The sequence below is a fragment of the Xenopus laevis genome, chromosome 4L (assembly GCF_017654675.1).
Source record: "Xenopus laevis strain J_2021 chromosome 4L, Xenopus_laevis_v10.1, whole genome shotgun sequence".
Lineage (NCBI taxonomy): Eukaryota > Metazoa > Chordata > Amphibia > Anura > Pipidae > Xenopus > Xenopus laevis.
Genome location: NC_054377.1, coordinates 87,237,669 through 87,243,668, shown reverse-complemented (window position 1 = coordinate 87,243,668; position 6,000 = coordinate 87,237,669).

Sequence of the window (6,000 nt, the reverse complement as noted above, 5' to 3'; positions counted from 1 at the left end):
GGCTGCTTTGTGCAAATATGAAACCTGAACATCTTACTGTGTGGAGCATTTTTTGTATATCTTGCAGATTTATTCCTGACTTACTTTACATAATATTTTTTTAACATATATGAGAGAGAGCAGGAAGCATTGGCCCTTGGAAGCCCTTCAGTTCCATGTTAGCCTGTACATAAGGGAGCACTACTAACGGCTGGAAAAACAAACCATACCCTGAGTGAATTGTTCTCTAGTCCTAGACTATGCTATATGTAACTTCTCAACGGCCACAAAACTGAAAAAAAATAACAAATGTCACGTTTTCAATTGTAGACACAATAAATTCTAAAACAACAAAAGAAAGAAAAAAGAAACCACAGAAAGGGAATACCCCTGCCCCTTGGCAGAAATTAAAGAAAAAAACTGTATACAAAGCACGGTATCTCAGATTGTTGGCAAATTATAATGGCATAAATAACATTTTCAGAGTAGTTTGTCCTTATACCACAAAGTTATAGAAAATTAAGATTACCTATCATATGGAGTGGAATCTCCTAAGAAACCTCTGTTCATATACCGGTATGTGTTTTATATTGCGGGCAAAACCTATTAATAGAGTGCAAATGCATCTCAGCAATAAGTATTGTGCTTGTGATCTAATCAGTTCAGTCTGGTGATAGAAACATAGCCATAGAATAATTAGAACACTGACGTTTTAAAATGAATGCAATATTTTGTACCTAGATTATTACATGGGAATGTACAATTTTAATTCACATTTTAAACATGTAAGTGTTCTTTTTACTAAGGCTTGGCTTGTTTATAGGGCAGCACTGCAGCAATACAAATTGGGTGTATTTATGCATAACTCAGCAGAAGTCCCTGAAGGCAGGGCATTACACCTTTCACAGGGAATTGGCATTTTCATTTAATTTCTTTATTTCTGCACACATTTTTGGTGGCCCTAGTATTGCTATGGATTAAAAGTCAAAATAGCAGAAGTTACAATTTTGAGATTAATCAAAAATCTAATTTGTGAGGTTTTAAAGTTTTTTTCCACTTTGAACAAACTCACAATTTAAAAATAACTCAATTGACTACAATCTCGGAAAAAACTCGAATACCTCAAATCTGTGAGTTTATCAGCTCAAAAACCTGAATTTGTGAGTTTGTAATCTCAAAAATTTGAAAATGTGAGTTTATAATGTCAAAAAAACCTCGAAAATTTTAAAAAAATTGCATTTAATTTTTTTTGCCTAGGCCAACTCCCATTAAATTCTATGTGAACTAACAAGCTTTTAGATGCCGAATTTTTACATTTGAGTTTTTGAGTTTTTTGTGCTTAGTAGATACCAAACATTCAAATTTTTGAAAATACAACTCAAATTTGCGAGTTTTTGCGCAAATAAAGTCGTATCATTGCTAAAATTCGAATTCAAACATTGATAAATCACACCCTAAATGACAGAATTCTGCACCATTTTTGGTGGCTCCAGAAGGCCAATGTCTAGTAGCAGTCAGGCTGAACAGTGTCAGGTGTATCTCAGAACTGTGCTTGCAGAGCAAGAGTTCACTGCAGACACTGGTAGATTGGGCAAGGTTGTAGACAGAAATCAGCTTGGCATCTGCTAAAAGATTATAGGGTAAATGTTCTGGAGTATATTTTTTACTCATTGTGTATACCCCTAATTGCTTTTAAAATGAAACAATAGGTATGGGTGTGTGTACAGAAATACGGATTGGGAAGTGTACATAACACATCACATCTGGGCTGAACACTTTCATGACTACTATAAACTTGCATTCATAGGGGGAGGACCTGACAGGGGGTCCCATGTGCCCATCCTGTACCAGGGCCCGCTGATGAGTAGATACGCAGGTTGGAGACGCTGGTTGGAGAGCAGATCTGGGAGGGCCTTATTTGTTAGCTGTGTGCACAATGAAATGGATTTCCTGGTCTGCCTCTTCCTTTCAGAACACACTGACAGCAAAATTCTTTAAAGACATCTCTCACTAAGGAGAACTTTTGACATACTTGTATATATTTGATCACTCTCTCACACTACCTAGAGGTTGTTAAATGAAGTAGAACTCTTTATCAGCATCAAGGGTGGCAATTCTTCTTACATGAGACAGTATATTAGCATGTAGATGTTTATATTTATATATATTTATAGTGACAATATGGTCAGTAATTAAGGAGGCAATTTATCAACAGTTTAGAATAAAAATATTGAGGAAAAATCATGTGTCTTCCAGAGATTTATGTATGAACTTTTCTCAAAGCTTCTCTATGGCTTTTTAAATTTGAAAACTCAAAGCTGCCAAGTTCCCTTCAAATCAATTGGTGCATCAACACGTTTAAATAGAAATCTTTAAGAATATTTTTCTAGTAGCCAAGTAAAAAAGGTGCATACACTTTATGGTGTGGAACATCTCCTAAATGGCAGAAGTGGTAGTACCTTTTCCAAAGTGAAAAGGAGACAACCAGGATAACTTTAAGCATGTAATTGCATGTGTTCTCTTTTTTACAAAATAAGTGCCCCTATGGCTTTAAATCCCTACAGTTCCTGATCTCCCTAATTGCTGGGCAAATGCCCATGTATGTTGTTGAAATTTGCATAGTTGTATTATTGGCCAGGAGGCGCTGTGACCACTTCCTGTCACACTTTGGTATAGTGAGTGAGAAGGGGTGCATCTTCCTCTTTGGCTCCTGGTGTCTGACCCATCCGCATGTCTCCATTGAGCCTGAGTACACCAAGGCCCAGTAAAGCCAGTTTGCCCTAGAGAGGGATCTGAACCTCTTGTGTGGAAGTCTGTGAGCAGGGACCCCATGAATGAGGCTAGTGAGTGGCAGGAATATAATTGTTATGGACTATCTAGGCGAGTAACACAGTGAGGGGAGAGAGAAAGAGCAACTTTGTGCTCCATCAAGGAGGTATAGCAGGGAGTAGCTTCCCAGGCTGTAAGATTTGCCTACAGTGAACGAACCACAGTTAATAAGGTGTCAGTCTTTAGGTTCTCCTCCCTGACCACTTTACTGGGTGAGATCCAGACCACGTGTGAGGTATTTCTGCCTGGAGGGAAGTTGTACTACCTTGTCTACATCCTCAGGGAATGCACCTGTATTTACCTCTGATATACGGTCTGACCTGTGTGCCTATATATTCTGCAAATGCCTCTTTACTGATGCAGGTAACATGTGGATCATCTGTCTATGACAAATACATTTATTTTGTTTTGTTTGACTGCAAGAACCTCCTGGCGCCCATTTCTTTATTGGTTAAAGCACAGTAGACTGTGGGAGTTGTAGTATCACTACACTGCACCTTCAATACCCTCTCTTAAGTGATACAGTCCAGTGTAACCAATGATCTAGTATACTAGCTGGATGTTAACGATCCTGGACCCTCCGTTGCCTGAGGCAGCTTTCTGTTGCTGCTGCCCCTCCCCCATGCACTCACTTTTTTCACGGCGGGGGGTCCACGAGGGCGGCAGAGAGGGCCAGAACGCTAGCGCAGAGAGCATAATTGCGCTCTCTGCACTAGAAGAGCTGAATTTCTGGTTTGAAAACTGGAAATTCAGCTTAAAGTATCATTTTTGCTAAAAACTCAAATATGTAATCAATGAAAAATGCTTTTGTCCACATTTTGAGCGATTATGTGCTTTGAGTGTTTTAGCAGAGGGGATTATTGGCATGCCCTATGGAAACGCAATTTCTGGCGTATAGTAGAAGTAACAGTTGTTATACACATCAGGCCCAGATTTGTGGCAAGGCCACAAAGGCTGGACCTAGGGCGGCGAAATCTTAGGGGCGCACATTAACGTGCTTTGGGAACGCAGAGCTCCACATGGCTATGACGCTCACATGCAGGGGGGTGCGTGTGGAGGCGGACAGGAGGGTTCTAGCATCATGGGGTCTCGGGCGCCGATGAGGTAAATCTGCACCTGCACATTATCTCTGTTATACTGAGCCTTCTGCAAGAGACATACTTTCCCTCCAAAGACTTCTGTGGCTTCCAAAGAGGTGGCTGTCTACTACCAAAAAAACACGTTAGACCTGAGTTTCTCCCTGTCTGAGTATACATTTGAATATTTTTAAATGATACCAATAAAGTTTGTTAGATTTTATTAAGATATGCATCTTTTTCATCCTGTCTACTGCCATAAAACGCAAGCCTGATTATCTTCATGTCTGAATATACATTTGAATGTTTTTAAAGGATATCAATAAAGGTCATTTTATTTTACTAAGATATGGATCTTTTTCTGCTTGGCTGAAAGGTGTCCTGCAGAAGTTCAACATGAGGTATATATTAGTAGAAAGTTTTATTTTGCCTTTTGTTGTAAGGTGATAATTACACTTGTGCTAAACATAGTCATTTCTATTAACCATAATGTGAAGCAAACTAGAATAGCCATCACCAATTTGTTGGTCTATGATTCCTTCGAAAAGTAGCATCTTCCAATTCCCACATGTATGGTATATCCACACTTTCAAGTGAAATGCCGTTGGCAGTGGACTGAATAAATGACCTCTGCTGTCCTTGAATACACAAAGGGGGTTGTGGGAAAACTCAAAGGCTAAGAAAAAAATAAGCAAAGTACTATGGAAGTGTGACTGATAGACAAATTGACTACAGGTATGTGATCCATTATCAGGAAACCTGTTATCCAGAAAGCTTCAAATTATGGACAGGCAGTCTCCCATAGACTCCATTTTATCCAAATAATCCAAGTTTTTACAAATGACTTCTTTTTTTTTTGTAATAATAAAACAGTACCTTGTACTTGATCCCAAGTAAGAAATAATTAATCCTTATTATTTACTATTAACCTGACCCAAGCCAATTGTAGGTTTGGGCTGGGGGGGCCGTGGGCCCACTGGGGCTGCTGTCCAGGGCCTCACTCCGGACCCCCTGGCCCCCACTGCTGCAGAGCCCACACTGCCATCCCCCTGATGCACTGCAGCTTCGATGATCGTGTGCGCTTTTGCACAGGCGCGCATGGGTACTACGTTTTACGCCGGTAGGGTCTTTTTAATAGCGTAAAAAGACCCTGCGTGCATACGAGAACACCAGCGTGCGGTGCAAATGTTTATTTGGGGGGCCGGTAGATCGGGGGAAAGGGTCTGGGTCGGCAGGGGGCCCATGATGGCCAGGGCCTACCAGGTTTTTCCCCAGTGTCCCATCGGCCCAGTCCGACACTGGCCTATTGGATTTATTTAAGCAAATTAGATATATTTTCTCTCTCAGCCACCTACAGAACTAGTCACTGGGAACCTCCTGTTACCTTTAACACTTACTAGACAGTCTCTCAATGTGATATAATCTTGGTGAAAATGGACTCCACAGATTTCTCTGGACCCTGGAGAATATGCATCCCAGAGAATAAAAAATCCAGTTTTCACACTCCCTTATGACCTGACAAGGCGGGACGGTGAAATATAAGGTCTGCACTCTTCCTGGTAATTGGACATAGAAAAACACTACAGCTTGGGTGGCACTGGCATATAACATACCCAAGCACAAACAAAATGGTTTATTGAAAAAATATTAGCACAAGATCGGCCTTATGATTTTCATTCTCTACCTAGAATTTATTTACAGCACTGTGTTTCGAATTTACTTCACAGGTTTAGGTGACAGGATTATCTGCACACAATGACTACACAGTCTAGGTGCCAAGAGTGTGTTTCAGTTTGTTTGTGTCGTAGCAGTGTGACCGTGTGTGGTGCCTGGAACTTCCAGTAAGATTTTACTTCCTGTGACAGTATTGCCTAACTGCCTACGGCAGTTGCAACCGTTATCGCATTCTCTTCTATGAGAAATGTGTATCTATGTGGAACAAAGCCTACTCGTCCAACTGTTTTACCTAATACAGTTTAAAACTAAAGTTCGAACCTATCATTCCCTTATTTACTATAATGATGCGAGTCCCCAGTCCCACATACTGATACTGGCTGCAGTGCTAGTGCTACTTGTGTAATAAGATAGTAGGTGTCATCCACAGATTTCTTGAGTA